General features: G+C 43.9%; 1 protein-coding gene across 1 annotated transcript in view; it reads left to right on the top strand.

Moving 5' to 3' along the window:
• Positions 1–17,862, top strand: part of LOC139420689 (adenosine deaminase RNA specific B2 (inactive)) — a 194,043-nt gene that overhangs the window by 25,802 nt on the left and 150,379 nt on the right. The window lies entirely within an intron of this gene.

Below are 17,862 nucleotides of genomic sequence, written 5' to 3'. Positions count from 1 at the left end.
TTGAAGGTGCCACATTGAAAGTCACTGAGCTCTTCAGTAAGGCCATTCTACTGCCAATGCTTGACTATGGAGATTGCATGGCTGTGTGCTCGATTGTATACACCTGTCAGCAACGGTTGTGACTGAAATAACCGAATCCACTCATTTGAAGGAGTGTCCACATACTTTTATATATATCGTGTAGCTCTATTAAATTGCTTTGACAACTCGTTGATGGGAAAAGTGATGGCTTTTAAGCTGGCGAATGAAGAGGTGAATTGAATACATCTTGTATACTCAGATTTATTTACCCGTCTCAATGTACAACCTTCTATCGTTGGGTTTTCTTCTAATGACAGATTTCCATAGTGCATTGTTATGGCAACAACGCAGAGATGCTATTGCGGATGCGTCTTCCAAGGCTCACTTTGAGTTAAACTGACCACTTTTCCTTTCTTTCTCTGAGTATGTATTTCTGTAAAACACTTTTTGTTCGGGCCTCCTGATGAGATTGCCGACTTTGCAGCCGTATCTCGTGCTAGCAAAGCAGTTTCTGTCAATTTTATTTGTGTTCATAAAGTGTGAAGGTGTAGCCTGAGAGAATGTGTTTCGCTAGCATGTAGAGAATAATGCAGTCATTACAGCACGTCAGCTGCTTTTAGCAGTGTCGGGACCTCTAACGTCTACTATTTTGACACAGTGCGCGATCGAAGACTAAAAACACCATTCAACGAACACAAGCCTTTAAAACTGAAATGCGTTTGTTGATCTCTTTCAGGTAAAGACAATAGCTGACTTCTTGTTTTCTGTTGGAAAAAATACTAATTGTAACATCTTCCAAACTACTCCTGCTAATAGCACATGCTGTAGACTAGCAAGGCATGGGACTGCAATCATTTCTATGACAACAAGGACAGCAACAAACTGACAATAAAATATCCGCCAAATTTAAGGTAGTACTTGTCTTTAATAACCTAGGGAAAGGTTTTGGGGAGTGATAAGGGGAAGGATTGAGGGGTAGAGGGAGGGGGGAGGAGGAAGATGCCATACTGTAGGAAGTGATATCGGCCTCAATTATGACTGTCAGTGGAGCGCTGAGCTGAGCTGCTGCGCTGGGCAGAAGGAAGGAGATGAGCTGAGACGAGGCTCCAGCGGAGACTCAGGAACTGATAGCTGATAATCCCTGGGAGCCCAGTCGCAGATGGAGCCATAGCACGGTCAGGTGTGTTAACTCCGACTGGCAGGGAGAGTTGACTCAACTGGGGATGAGGGGAGAGAGAGAGACAAAGTCCCTGCTTGGTACTGTTACTGGCAACCATCGCGCCTTTTTCAGAGTGGGCGGATTGGAAGACTGGTTGCGGATGGGAAGACTGGTTGTGTCCGAAATGTCACCCTATTCCCTACATAGTGCACTACTTTTGACCAGGTCCCATAGGTGATGTTCCCTCCCAAAAAATTAGGCCCTGAGCAAATTTCAGGTCTGCTGAGCTCAAACTTGAACGGTGTCAAAATTCTGTGCAACTTCCAGGGCGTGTTTACTTTGAACACTGATGCTGTACCGACTTTAAGTTAGTTATAACAATGACCAAGTAGGCTACTGTGGCTATTTGATCATAATGTAGGCCGAGCAGTTGCCTACCATCAAAAACAATGGAGGATATGTATCCCATAACATTTTAACATGGAAATAGCTGTTCTATCATTCAGCCTACAGTAGCATCCAATGTGTGGTGTTCAATGTAGGCCTACATTCCATGAGACTTTTGAAGAAAAAAAACATGCAGGGCTTGACATTAACCTGCTTATCTACTTGTCCTTCAGACAAGGAGGTGACTGAAAATGTGTTGTTTGATGCAAGAAACCACTTTACAAAATAAAAATGCATTATTATTCCCATACCATTATTACAGAAAATCGGACAGATTATGCTACATTCTGTCTATTGGCTACTAAATTGCAAAGATGTCTAGAAATGTACATGTTTTGTACTCTTGTATGAAGCAATCACTCCCCTATTGCTGACTACAAATGATCTATAACTGGGCTAATAACTCACTAACTAGCAAAGGATATGAACAAAATGTGCACACGTGGCTACATGCAGCTCTCGATTTGATCTCAAAACAAGAGTGTCCACTCACGACTGCTAATGCTGTAAACACAGTCCAGTTCAAGGTAAATGGCACGGATCCATATATGGCAATGGTCTATTTGCATATAGGCCTACTGCAGCTCTGATTGTTTATGCTGAGTAGTGCATGTCAATGCAATAGAATCCTACTCCGATGCGTTCGGCCTACAACAGAATCTGTTGCGTAGTTTGTTTTGTTTCAGTATGTTGCATTGAAAGTGGCTAATATTGTGTTGATTTTATCACAACTGCCACAGTAGAGGGAAACGTTGATAGTGTTAACAGGGAAAACTCCAGGACAGTGTTCAGAAACCTATTCTGAGTCAAGATCACTTTGAGTCAGAATGCAAGCCGAGATCTACCGCTGAGATTTTTTTTTAATGTGACTTAAAAAAAACGTAATACTATGCAACGCGAACCAATTAAAAACAGTACTGTAGCAATGAGGTTTGTCCAGGTAGCTATAGGTCCAAAACATTATCACGGCATGTTGGCTTTGCTTGAATTGCCCTGCCAACGCTTTGTTTTTGGGGCCGTTTTTTATAAATTATATTTCAACATTTGAGGTAGGCTATATGATCACACAAGTAATAGATCCATCGTTGTATTACTTGTGAGGCACAGCTGAGTGAGCGTACATTTATATCATTTGATTAGTATTTTACTGGGCTGATGGTGCCTGTGTCTGATGGTCTGTCTCAGCGGAGGGAGAGAGCAGCAGGCTGAGGGTCCGCCTATCAACATCCCTCCGTTCTCCCTTTCCTCCGCTGACACTGACCAAAAAGGGACACCGTTCTTCCAACTGATGGCCAAACTGGAGTCGCACCGAATTATTTCTGCCTCATGTACAAATGTTGTTACTCCTATGAACAGACAGTGAAATATTTCTCAATATTAAAAAAGACCCAAGCCGCAAATAATAACAACAACGCAAGCCTATAGATACACTTTCCTACTCATTATTCATTACTGCTGCAGGCCTTGTTGTAGTGCTGAGTGGAAATAGTAAGAATGCACATTTTATGGTTTATAAAAGTGTTGAATACAAATTGTTGACAGCCCTGAGTAAGAACGTCTCTCTCTCTATATCTCACAGGATCAACTTTGCTGTAGCTTTCTTTTATGCCTGTTATCTTACTGCAGACACGATCATCTGAGCCATCTGATTGTCCAGCAGTAGACCTATGGTGCACTTGATTTGCTCTGGGCCCACCGGGAAGGCAGAGTTTGTGCCTTAGGACACATGAAATGGTTCAAAATATCAACATTTCACCTACCCGCCGCGCAGGGCAGCTGAATCGGGTGCACCTACCACCAGCAGAGGGAAAAAAAGGAGAAAAAAGAAACACAAGGCTTTATCGTTGGGTTTTTTACAGAATGTTCGGCGATCGACTAGGAATGCCTTGGAGATCGACCAGGATCGCGATCGACCAGTTGGTGACCACGGCTCTAGAAAGTTGAGTGAAGTTCAGTCTCGTGCTCCTCTCTATGGGCTGATATTTCTTACTAGGCAGTCCCTGAAAGCCGTGCAGCAGTCTCAGGGCAATGTGCGCGCAGCTTAGAGGGAACATTTCCCATATGTAAGTAGTACACTATATAGGGAATAGGGCACCATTTAGGGCATAGTCTAAATTAAATTCCAGTGTGGGCTGTCTGATATTTGGAGCAAATGGAAATAGCTTGTGATCCTTGTTCAGTTAATGTCTCAGAGGGACGGGGTTGTGGCTACTGGACGGGCATGGCTGCCTTCGCCGGAACTATAAAATGGGACGTGATGTTTCCATTATCTTAGAACAAAGAGTTGTGTCAAAGAGCAAAGGGACTATGGAAACAAAGAAACTGTTTGGCCATGTGATATACACTAAGTATACAAAACATTAAGAACACCTGACATAGACTGACCAGGTGAGTCCAGGTGAAAGCTATGATCCATAATTGATGTCACCTGTTAAATCCACTTCAATACGTGTAGATGAAGAGGAGGAAACAGGTTAATGAAGGATTTTTAAGTCTTCAGACAATTGAGACATGGATCATGTATGTGTGCCATTCAGAGGGTGAATGACAAGACAAAATATTTAAGTTCCTTTGAACGGGGTATGGTGTTAGGTGCCAGGCGCACCAGTCTGAGTGTGTCAAAAACTTTTACACTCAACAGTTTCCTGTGTGGATCAAGAATGGTCCACCGCCCAACGGACATCCAGTCAATTTGACACAACTGTTGGAAGCATTGGAGTCAACATGGGTCAGCATCCTTGTGGAACGCTTTCGACACCTTGTAGTCCATGCCCTGACAGATTGAGGCTGTTCTGAGGGCTAAAGGGGGTGCAACTCAATATTAGGAAGGTGTTCATACTGTTTTGTACACTCAGTGAACACTCCATTTGAGGTGTATTGTACTGCAACACATAATGTACAGTACCTGTGTAATCTTCTTATGTCTGTGTAGTAGAAGTAATGAAAACATGGAAGTTCCCTTTTTTCAATCCTTTCAGAGTAATGCTTTGTTTATAGCTCAGCTCACTGGTCACTATAGCAGCACCCACTCTTAGCACGTGCTCCAGCAGGTATATCTCACGGGTCACCCCCAAAGCCAATTCCTCCTTTGGTCGTCTTTCCTTCCAGTTCTCTGCTGCCAATGACTGGAACGAACTGCAAAAATCTCTGAAACTGGAGACTCATATCTCCCTCACTGTCTTTACGCACCAGCTGTCAGAGCAGCTCACAGATCACTGCTCCTGTATGTAGCCCATCTGTAAACAGCCCATCTATCTACCTACCTCATCCCCATACTGTATTTATGTATTTATCTTGCTCCTTTGCACCCCAGTATCTCTACTTGCACATTCATCTTCTGCACATCTACCATTCCAGTGTTTAATTGCTATATTGTAATTACTTCGCCACCATGGCCTATTTATTGCCTTAACTTACCTCATTTGCACTCACTGTATGTAGACTTTTTGTTTTCTTTAGTTCTACTGTATTATTGACTGTATGTTTGTTTATTCCATGTGTAACTCTGTGCTGTTGCTTGTGTCGCACTGCTTTGCTTTATCTTGGCCAGGTCGCAGTTGCAAATGAGAACTTGTTCTCAACTAGCCTAGCTGGTTAAATTAAAGTGAAATAAATAAAAAATATAAAAAATAGGCTGACTAATGCACATCCACACGTGTGTCGACTCCCAGACAGACAAACCATAGGCAGGTTGAATGTTGAGAGACTGGTTTTGACACGTTCTGTCTTGTGTTGTAGAAATGCAAGATGCGAAAAGCAAGCAACACTACAAAGTTCCACTGAACTGCTGGTGCAGAAGCTCTGCTCACACAGCCAGACGGCATGTCTACTAAATAACCAAACAACAGTAAAACCCTACGCTCAAACGACAACGACTGTGAATGATGATGAGCAACACCTTTAACTTTGGTTCAGTTACTGTAAATCAGACACAGGAGTGATCATCAATTTATGAGCCAAATATCAAAAGGCCTGATGACAACAAACAGCAATCTGTTGGAGAGTGTATATATATGGTAGAGAGGGTGGCACACACACACAAACACACACATACACACACACACACACACACACGTTAACATTATGTTCCCATCAAAGGCTTGATGTCAGTGTGTCCTGCGTGTGTACGCTATCAGAGGACCAGACAGCGCCATCAGAACACAGATGCGCCCTGATTAAGGGGAAAGCAGTGGATGACAGAATTGCATTAGGGTGATGTATGTGTTGTTAGCCAGGAGAGCAGCTAATTCCAAATGTAACACGTGATTCGCCCACGCACGCAATCACACCTGAGTGCCAGTTAAGATCTATTACCTGTGACACAAGCTCTGATGGGCTTTTATACGTTTTTTTTTACTTATTACATTTTTTTAGTTCTGATTTATTATTTTGGCGTATGATAATGAATGTTATGTTCTGGGGTCAGGAATGAGTGTGAAAGCTAAATTACAGTCATTTTAAGGAGACTGGGTATGAAACACTGTGTTAGTGAGGCATCCTTCCTGAGAGGATTTTCCATAAGGACGGACATTCATCTTCATTTTCAGAGACACAGCAGCAAGTGGGCCTAATTTCATATCGCTGTGTTGCTGATGTGAATGCAATGTACTTTACATCGGAACATCAGTAATGACACTTTGCGTTGAACTCATGTGTTAGCATTAAGTGGAATTGTTATCTTGCAGGTATCAGTGAGTATAGTCTCCTGACCTATACACATATGTAATGTGTGTAATAATGCGCTACTGAGCATTATCAATGGTTGGATTTGCAACATAACTCTCCTATCATTTATTATTGCAAATGATGAAAATAGGAATTATGGCAATGCCAATATCAACTATGTTTGAGTTATGCGTTTGATACTCGTCTGATCAGTGCTAGACCGAGACACCACAGTCCTTCAACTGCCAACGGGTTGTGTTGTTGTGCTCTTAAACAGGTGTGCTTCTTTGGCCCATCTGTCCCCTGTGTGTTTACTAGCTTGTGATTTGTCCTATTTAGTGTGTGTGTCACAGGAGGCTGCTGGGGGGAGGACGGCTCATAATAAAAGGCTGTAACGGAGCGAATGGAATGGCATCAAACACATGGAAACCTCTTATACTGCTCCAGCCATTACCACGAGCCCGTCCTCCCCAATTAAGATGCGACCAACCTCCTGTGTTGTGTCTGTGTGTGCTTGCTAGCCCCTTCTGTCCTCAGCCACTCAGTGGTTTTCAGGTCAGTGTGGTCCTGTGTAATCATGGTGTCATCGTCCGCCCGGCTGCCTTCTCATCATCACAGCACTGACATTGACTCTGCTAACCTTCCCCTCCCTGACTCTGGCTCCTGAAGGGTTGTGCGTGTGTTCGTGTGTGTGTGTTCTGCTGTCAACCGGCGCTGTGTGGTCTAATTAAATGAGACTTCGTATCAGCCGCGGCGTCAGCCTCACAGGCGAACAAAGGTGTTTTGGTTCAAGGATCACGATAAACGTGCACCTGTCTGGCAAGGTCTGGCACAGCTTGATGAACAGAAGGAGCGTGTGTGTGTGACTGGGAATATCTTGGCGTTTGATAAATGTGTGCGTATGGAACACTATGTATATGCTCCTACGTCTCCTCTCTCTCAAAGATTTGGTGTGTTTTTGTCTGCAGCATGTGTTAGTTTGATCTGGCTTTAGTCTGGCTGTGTGTAGGTGTCTTCTCTTGTTTACACATGTGCTCGTGTGTGTGCTCACAGACAGTTACAGGGGCTTGTCTGGTTGTGTTGTGTGGGGGCTTCAGTGTTTGTGTGTTGTGTATTGTGTAGGGGCTTCTGTGCTGTAGCTGCAGATGTGGAGCTCCCATCCTGTCAGTGTTTATTCTTACCCCCCTGAGGTGGTGGGTTGTGTCAGGCAGGAGGAGTACTTGGAGTCCCCTAACCCTCTGTGTCTCCGTGTGTGTGTGTGTGTGTGTGCGTGTGTGTGTGCGTGTGTGTGTGTGTGTGTGTGTGTGTGTGTGCGTGTGTGTGTGTTTTGTGCCGTCGACCTGCGGAGGCTGTCTGGGAGGTTCCCCTAGCTAGCTGGAGTCATTCTCCGTTAATTATAGACCAACCTGCTGACTTTCAAGTGTCTGGCGAAGTCAACCTCTCATGTGCCAGCCTCAAACGTTTTGTTATGTCAGGCTTTGATTACGACGACTACTCTTGTTGCTCTGTTTGAATGAGCCTTAGATGCTGCGTTATTGTGTGTGTGTGTGTGTGTGTCATCTCTCAGCTGAAGTCCCCTCCCTGGTTGGTTTGTCAAATTAGTGCCTCAAAGAAACAACGTCTTTTGTGAGAGAAAATAATTCACATCATATTAGAAATGTGTTTTTGTCGGTTAAAGTGACAATTTTTTAAGCCTATATTAAATAGTGTTGATTGGGTGAGTAATCATATGAAATAGACAGTGTTGGTTGTGATATTATAGAAAATGAATGGATATTTGTCTTAAGCATCATGCTGCGGTGTGGCATTAACATTGCAAATACAGCGTTTACATATTTTAATATTTCTCTATGAATACTTGTCAGTAACAAAAATAAATTGCCTGCTTTAGGATTTATTTAAGCTCTTGAATAATCAGATAATTATTAAAATATGTAAACACTGATATTTTCATATCAATTGCTCACCCAATCAGCACTATGTGTGTAGATTTTGTTCTAAAAATGCATATTTTTTCACCAAGGAACATTTTCACAGGCTTTACACCCTAAAGGTTATTTAGAGAGATAAATCTATGTAGCAAACTACTCCTCTGCCCCTCCAGCATTAAGCTGCCTTGCTAAAAGTCTCAAGATGTCATCTTGCATTATAGCTGACTTCCAGTTCCCTCTGGGACAATTACTAGCTGTCAGGCCCTAGTGCCTCAGATCTCAACCCTCAAGATGCGTCCCAAATGGAACCATGTTCCCTAAATGGTGCACTAATCTTTACATACCTATGGGTCTTGATAGTGCACTATATAGAGAATAGGGTGCCATTTGATTTGTGCCCTCAGCCCCCGACCCTCAGCCCTACATTAAGGAGGCCGACACAGGAACCTGTGCCCCCTCTGCCACCTCTGCCCCCAAACCTGCTCCTAATGTCAGCCTGACAACTCACTGCTTTCAGCCTCTCTCTCTGCCACATAAACAGAACAGGAGAATGGCCCTGCCTTTGCAGATGGATCACATTGAATAGCTTCTGTCAGAAATGAACACGCCCTGAGTTTTTTGTGGTTGCTCCAAGGTGGCGTAATGCATTTAGTTTATTCCATTGTAGATGGAGAGGGTTTGGTATGTATGTATTTAGTTAGGAGATGGGAGATGAGGACAGTTCCCTGCTCCGAACTAAACTAAATGTCTTTTACCTGTACCTGTTGCTCCCCAGCAAACATGAGCCCATTGGCCCCATGTGGGCTAGCTCACACCAAGCCCACATCCACTCAACACGGGCTAGCCCACACCAAACACACACCAGCCCAAAACAGTCTAGCCCACACCAGCCCAACACAGTCTAGCCCACACCAATCCCACATCGCTTACAAAATCCCAGCACGGGCTAGCTTACAACAGCCCAACACAGGCTAGCTTACAACAGCCCAACATAGACTAGCTTACAACAGCCCAACATGGACTAGCTTACAACAGCCCAACATGGACTAGCTTACAACAGCCCAACACGAGCTAGCCTATAACAGCCCAACACGGACTAGCTTACAACAGCCCAACACGAGCTAGCTTACAACAGCCCAACACGAGCTAGCTTACAGCAGCCCAACACGGGCTAGCTTACAACAGCCCAACACGAGCTAGCCTATAACAGCCCAACACGGGCTAGCCTATAACAGCCCAACATGGGCTAGCTTACAACAGCCCAACACGGGCTAGCTTACAACAGCCCAACACGGGCTAGCTTACAACAGCCCAACATGGGCTAGCTTACAACTGCCCAACACGGGCTAGCCTACACCAAGCCCAGCATGGGCTAGCTTACAACAGCCCAACACGGGCTAGCTTACAACAGCCCAACACGAGCTAGCTTACAGCAGCCCAACACGGGCTAGCTTACAACAGCCCAACATGGGCAAGCTTACAACTGCCCAACACGGGCTAGCCTACACCAAGCCCAGCATGGGCTAGCTTACAACAGCCCAACATGGGCTAGCTTACAACAGCCCAAAACGGGCTAGCCTACACCAAGGCCAGCTAGAGGCAGGGGCTCATTAGAATATTTGGGAGCATGGTTTGCACACAGTTCTTTTTCTGCAACCGTTACTGAGACTGTCATTGCAGTATAAGTATTCTGTTGTGTGATAACCATCTCAAAATTAACTTTAAAAAGACATATGAGACACTTAACAGTTTCTATTGTAAAAATATATATGATAGTAACAACTTGTTTGTCTTTCTGATACAATGTAATATGTTCCCTAAATACCTTTACGGCTTGAAAATTATGCAATTTATGCATTTAATTCAATCGAAATTAAAACCTTTTTAAATCAATTATTTCCTATTTCAAAGCAAATGTGGATCAACCCAATGTGGGAAGCCTACAGCTGCTGTCGCTCTACGACCTGTAGTTCTATGTGCTGCAGTTATATACTGAACAAAAATATAAACAATATGCAATATGCAACAATTTCAAATATTTTACTGAGTTACATTTCATATGAGGAACTCAGTCAATTGAAATAAATGAATTTGGCCCTAATCTATGGATTTCACATGACTGAATATAGATACACTGTATACATATGTTGGCCACTGTGGGTTCTAAATGAACCTAGTAAAACTCATGGATGATTACTAAAGCTTAAACCAAGTTTATTCACCCATTGGTCAATACAGCTGCATAAGACAAAGACATGGTTCCACCAGTGGTAGTATATATACCCCAATTTGGGTGACGTCCTCCTTCTCTCTGAACATTACATATTTATTTCTAGGCAGAAAATTACGTTTTGCGGGCCATAAACGGTTCCTTCTCCCCTAATGTGACCTGACCTCGGATCCCTTCCTCACTAAACCACATCTTCCATCCGTATCAGTGCCTGCCACATGTGATTGCCCTTCCTTTCTTTACTCAATACATTCCCAGCTTAATTGCCTCCACCAAATACATTCCTCCTACAGATAACCATTAACTTCTGGTGTAGACCCTAGACTATAGCACTCAATATTTCAATAGGATACCTGATAATTAACACTATTCCAAGTTTAGGAGTCAGAACCCAGAATCCATCATCACAGATACCTTAAAAAAAGGGGCCTCACAATGGGCCTCAGGATCTCGTCACGGTATTTCTGTGCATTCAAATTGCCATAGATATAATGCAATTGTGTTTGTTGTCCGTAGTTTATGCCTGCACATACCATAACCCCAACATGGGACACACTGTTTACAATGTTGACATCAGCAAACCGCTCACCCACACGACGCCATAACGTGGTCTGCGGTTGTGATTCCGGTTGGACGTACTGCCAAATTCTCTAAAACAACATTGGAGGCGGTTTATGGTAGAGAAATTAACATTAAATTCCTGCAGTCAGAATGCCAATTGCACACTCCCTCAAAACTTGAGACATTTGTGGCATTGTGATGTGACAAAACTGCTAATTTTAGAGTGGCCTTTTATTATCCCCAGCACAAGGTGCACCTGTGTAATCATCATGATGTTTAATCAGTTTCTTGATACGCTACATCTGTCAGGTGGATGGATTATTTTTACAACGCATAAAATGCACACTAACAGGGATGTAAACAATTTTTTGATAAATAAGCTTTTTGTGAGTATGAAACATTTAAGATCTTTTTTTTCTTTCAGCTCATGAAGCATGGGACCAACCCTTTACATGTTGCGTTTATATTTTTGTTCAGTGTATGTCCTGTGTAGTTCTAGGCCTATGTCCTGTATTTCTATGTGTTGTATCTCTACATCCTGTAGTTCTATGTGCCGTAGCTCTATGTGCTGTAGCGCTACGTGCTGTAGCTCTATGTGCTGTAGTTCTATGTGCTGTAGCTCTATGTGCTGTAGTTCTATGTGCTGTAGCTCTTCGTCCTGTAGTTCTATGTGCTGTAGATCTACATCCTGTAGTTCTCTGTGCTGTTGCTCTACGTCCTGTAGTTCTATGTGTTGTAGCTCTACGTCCTGTAGTTCCATGTGCTCTACATCTTGTGTGTGTTAGTGGTTTCCTACTGTTCCAGACTGTCGCGTGCCATCACAGTGTTGACCTGGGGTGATGGTGGGGATTGTTGCTGGTCTGTGTTGCGTTGTCAAATGCCCTTGTCAGGCCTGTAGAAGGTGGAGCTGATGCACCTCCCAATTGTCACCCTCTATTAACTCTGCTCTCCCTTATCCCCTACACACACACACACACACACACACACACCCTTTGCCCGCCTCTGGCAACTTCCTGTTTTGAGCTGCAGCTTCCCCAGCTCAGCTCGATGCGTTGGGGCCTGTCGGTGACGTTCTCCCCACGGGCCCCCTTTGACCTTCACCACCAGGCCTCTGGGGCTCCTCTCTCTGTCAAGTGTCAGCTGGTTTTCCCAGCCCCGGGCCCCAGACCCCGAACACACACTCCCACCAGGCCCCTGGCACACACTCCCAGTGGGACAGATCAGAACCTCACTCACTGCCAGGGCAGCTAGAACCCGACAGCACCAAGCAGAACTGCCGCCTTTAGCACAAGGCAGAGAGGCAGTCAGGCAGACAACCAGATAACAGACAGACTGACAGACAGACAGACCCGGACATTATCATTCTCTTTTACAGGAACAACCTAGTGAAGAGTTGCATGGGAGAGAGGAGAAGATAAATGAGACTTTAGGCACACTAATTTTCACTCTCCAAATAGTGTCAAAAAACACCTGATGATTGTATCGGTATTTGAAGAAAGATGTAAAACAATTCTTGAAATATTCTTCTTCTCAACTGTTTTGACTTTGAACTGTCAAAGCTCTGGTATGTCAGTCTGTCTGTGTGAGATGTCTCTTATCTGGCGCTCTGGATCTCTCCAAGCTGGCATTCAATTTCCAGACATACCTGTAGGCCTCAGCTTCAAACTGAGTCACTGTCTGAATCCTGCTGTTGGCTTCTCTCTCTCTTCTCTCAAAATCTTTTGGCCAAACAGATATCTGTTTTTAGCGATTGAGGTACCTCGTCATTCCATGCTTTCGTATCTTATTAAATCACTATCGACGGAGAAGGGCTGCTGACATTTGGTCTGTTTGGAGCTCCACCCTCCTTTATGTGTCATGCTAAGAACTGAACCCAATCTCATAAAGATGTTCCAGAGACAGTGTCTTTCTTTCAAAATATTATTTTTGAAAAAATATAGCTGGGAGCGACAGCACAATAATTACCGTAGCGGGGTAGTGAGTGGTGCATCACGGCACAGCGTAGCGCAGAGAGGGAGTGATGATAATAAGTCTGCCTAATGTCTCTCTGAATGCTATTAATCAGCAGCATTACCCATAGTGCCCCGGCTTTCTTCAGTTATCTCTAGTGATGAGCTCCGCTCTTGATCCCCAGCCATGTCAGCATTAGGAGGAGGGTTGTTATGTTATTACAGCTGATGTCTGCAACCGGGTGTGTGCTCTTTATACCACAGCCTGTACTCTCTCCCTCTCTCTGTTTCTGTCTCTCCCATTTTTTCTCTCTCTCTACATCTCTGTTTCTCACTCCCTTCCTCCCTCTCTCCTCTCTCTCTCAGGAAGTCTCTCAGGAGCGGAGTATCTTCGAGTAGCAGCATCGTATCCCTCTTAATCTGTGAAAGTGATAGTGCAATGTGTTCTGTGTTGAACCCGTCCCAAGGCAACCCTCTTGCATCACCAAGCTGGGTGTTTCTGTCTCCTCCGACACAAATTGGCAGGATGGACTAAGCTTCTAAGGTGCATGTTCGCCCTCCGTTCTCTTTTCGTCCTCTCCTCTCTCGCTCCCTCTCTTGCTCTCTTTTCCTTTTCGTCTCCCGCTCCCCTCCCCTTTCCTTTCACTTTCCCTCTCTGTCTTTTGTTGTCCTCCTCATCCTTCTCCCTCCCTCTTCTTATTGCCCTCTTACCCATCCCCTCCCTTTCATGATATTTTTTAACACTAGACTACTGGAAGTGGTGATGCTTTTCTACTGTACATCACGACTGATATCGCCCTGCACACTTTTTTTTATCAATATCAACATTGTTCCCTCCACATTGTTGTCATTTTCTCGCCGCGCATGTGTTCCTTATTTTTTTGTCTGCTGGCGGTGTATGAGCAGCGAGCGCATTGTGAGGAAATCAAACACGTATTTAATGATAATGGATAGACGAGCTGGGCCATCGTCTGAATTGATAGAGATTGGAAAAGCAGCATGGCTCACTAGAAAATTAGATCACAACATCTCTAAGGTACACTCATAATAGGGAAGTTAAAGAATGCTTTTCTTTGCGCTTCAGCTGTTGTGATTTGTCCTCTCCTCCTTTTGTAAGGCTCCGGCCATCACACTTCATTGTTACGCTTTTCATTGAGGGAATTGGTTTTTTTTCTTTACTTCTCCCTGTACCAGTCAGTGACTTCCTCCTTTTCAATGGCCGACTTAATTAGTACATTTCAGAGTGGATTATTCACAAAAGACACTGGCTGTACGTCTGACCGGACATTTTGAATAGTAAGAAAATACCTTTCAAATATGGCTAATGGAATGTCCAGGACAAATAAGCAATAGACTTCCTGTCAGATATGTACAAATTACTTTTCAACTTTTTTTGTAGAAATGACCTCCAGACAAACTAGTTTAACTTTCAGATATTATTGTTACCACTAATAAGTGTTTAGCCCTCACAGCCTCCAATTACAAAAGTGCATTCAAACTGGAAACACCCAGCAACTCCTCTATGTCTGACTATGAACGATCCATCTCAAATGTGGCTTATTCATTCCCACATTACAGACCATAAAAATATATGCATTCATAGGCAATGTGTCCGTGACTTCTGTAAAATGACAGACCACCTGGCCTTTACTTTCTCCCACACACACACACACCACAAACACGCTAACACACACTCACACACACACGCACACCACAAACACTCTAACACACGCACACACACACACACTCACACTCACACAGAGACGCACACCACAAACACAGACACGCACACCACAAACACTCAATCTCGATCACGCTAACAAAGTTAACACAAGTTATTATGGCACCGTGCCAACAAGCACAATAGTAAAAGGTCATCGTTTTAATGGCTTTTCTCCCTGTGGGTAATAATTTTTTGGTTAGCCCTGTGAAAATAGATGAAAGTACAGCCCGGCCCTGTGTGGTTAACCTATAGCGGCTCCATTTCAATAAGTGACGGGTCATTAGCTTGGCCCTCTCCTCTCTGCAGTCTGTGAAATCAGATAATCCTGACGACCAGGGCAAACGTCAATCGGTGGGAGGTTCCTGTTTCTACTGTTAGACTCTAGATGTATGGCATGACAACGATAGAACAGTTGGCTACATCATATACAGGATGGGACCAGGCTAGAAGACTTGGCTATATCACATACAGGATGGGACCAGGCTAGAAGACTTGGCTACATCACATACAGGATGGGACCAGGCTAGAAGACTTGGCTACATCACATACAGGAATGGGACCAGGCTAGAAGACTTGGCTAGATCACATACAGGATGGGACCAGGCTAGAAGACTTGGCTACATCACATACAGGATGAGACCAGGCTAGAAGACTTGGCTAGATCACATACAGGATGGGACCAGGCTAGAAGACTTGGCTACATCACATACAGGATGGGACCAGGCTAGAAGACTTGGCTACATCACATACAGGATGGGACCAGGCTAGAAGACTTGGCTACATCACATACAGGATGGGACCAGGCTAGAAGACTTGGCCACATCACATACAGGATGGGACCATGCTAGAAGACTTGGCTACATCACATACAGGATGGGCTTAGGCTAGAAGACTTGGCCACATCACATACAGGATTGGACCAGGCTAGAAGACTTGGCTACATCACATACAGGATGGGACCAGGCTAGAAGACTTGGCTAGATCACATACAGGATGGGACCAGGCTAGAATACTTGGCTATATCACATACAGGAATGGGACCAGGCTAGAAGACTTGGCTACATCACATACAGGATGGGACCAGGCTAGAAGACTTGGCTACATCACATACAGGATGGGACCAGGCTAGAAGACTTGGCTAGATCACATACAGGAACGGACCAGGCTAGAAGACTTGGCTAGATCACATACAGGAACGGACCAGGCTAGAAGACTTGGCTACATCACATACAGGATGGGACCAGGTTAGAATACTTGGCTAGATCACATACAGGATGGGACCAGGCTATCATTTATGCCACATTGTCTTGTCAGTTGTACTGCTCATGATTTATTTTATTTTATTACTCTATAAAATCATGCACCCCTCACTCCTTGACTTATCCTAAATAAGTCTATATAACAGACTGTCGTTAGAATCGTAATAACCCGTTTTAGGAGAGCATGTCATTTTTTGAATGGTTTTCCCCCGCTGCCCCTCCTCCCTTACAGTAGGGCCTGCTATGCTTCTTCTCACATAAACTAGGCCTATACCAAAACAAATTTCACACATAACAACAGATGCAATAAATGAAGTAAAGTATGATGGGGTAGAAAGGGGGAGAAGGAGTTAATGAGCGAGGGGAAGCGGAGAATGTATATGAGGGCCAAAGCGGCAGCAAAGATTCCACGCGAGCTGTTGTGCAAGTCAAATGGCCCAGAGCTCCAAGGGAGGAGATAGGTGGCCAGATGCACTAAGAACACAACCCAAGGCGCATGTGTCAACTACAAGCGACTTGTTTGTGGGAAGTGTTCAATCAAGTGAAAGTGGCACGGATTTGTGTCGACTGTTGGGACAAGGGACAACAGCTAAATGAAATCCAACTGATGCCATTGTGTGAAAACGCACACCATGCAAGCACGAGCTGACAATATATTCATTATAACACTTCTATTCATTATAATGCCATTATTGCTTTTGTGCTGATTTTCACTATTTATCAAGCACACTTTGCGCTTATAATGATGGTTAGGCTACTGATGATTTCATCATTTGACCGTGTGTCTTGTTGACCATGCATCTTTGTGTTTGGGGTAGTTATTTTGATTTTGACATTATAAAAAGAAGCTGTTAATGTGTTCCAAGACATATGCCTTCTGTTCGATAGTTGTAATAAAGGCATTCCACAAATAAAATTGAACACTTGAATTTTGGTGTCGTTTTTTATTTATTTTTTATATATAGCCAGCAGTAAGATAAACGAATGAACAAGCTATTGTGTTATTTGAAACAACAAAATGTGGTACTCTTAACACTGTTAGAATGTTGCAGTAAGAATGACTGCTCATTAGCTGCTCGTTAGTGTAAAAGTTCTAATGTTGGAAGTGTGGTTGGTTTTACCATTTGACACATGTAAGAAGTATCCCATAAATAAGTGTAACAGAGGTGGTTTGACTAAGACCTGAAGAATTCTGTTAGCTCCCCTAGCTAATGCTTAGTCTTTAGCTCAATGGTAACTAATACAGTCTTGAGTGGCGTTTCTTTCCACTGTGACCAGCCAGCGTGTGTCTCAGCCTAATCCTTCCCCTTGGAGTGGCTTTGGCGAGGAGACAGCGTTAAACTAGCTGGACTGAGTGGCAATGTGATGTGCAGGGGGACTAAACGGAGGAAAACAACCATCCACAATGCCCCTATAAAGTGGCTGTTTTGTAAACTGGGAGGATTAAAGGCATGAAGGAAGCCATGCAGCCCTCAGAGAGAAAGCAGAGTGTTGGCACTCTCTCCACAAATGAGTCCCAAATGGCACTCTATTCCCTATATAGTGTACTACTTTACTTTTAGTAGTTCACTATATAGGGAATAGAGTGTCATTTGGGATGCACCCCCATGTTTCCTTATCTGGCCCTGTCTGGACGGCCAGAGATTAGGACGACTGGGCTTGGCCTCTCTCCTTTGGGTCTCTCCTTGCAAATGAGCAAATGAGCCTATACCTCTATAACAGGGATACCTCTATAACAGGGATACTTCTATAAAAGGGATACCTCTATAACAGGGATACTTCTATAATAGGGATACTTCTATAACAGGGATACCTCTATAAAAGAGATACCTCTATAAAAGGGATACCTCTATAAAGTGGATTCCTCTATAAAAGGGATACCTCTATAACAGGGATACCTCTATAAAGGGGATACCT

The sequence above is a fragment of the Oncorhynchus clarkii genome, chromosome 11 (assembly GCF_045791955.1).
Source record: "Oncorhynchus clarkii lewisi isolate Uvic-CL-2024 chromosome 11, UVic_Ocla_1.0, whole genome shotgun sequence".
NCBI lineage: Eukaryota > Metazoa > Chordata > Actinopteri > Salmoniformes > Salmonidae > Oncorhynchus > Oncorhynchus clarkii.
Note: the sequence above shows the minus strand (reverse complement) of the source record. Positions and strands in the feature narration are given on the sequence as shown.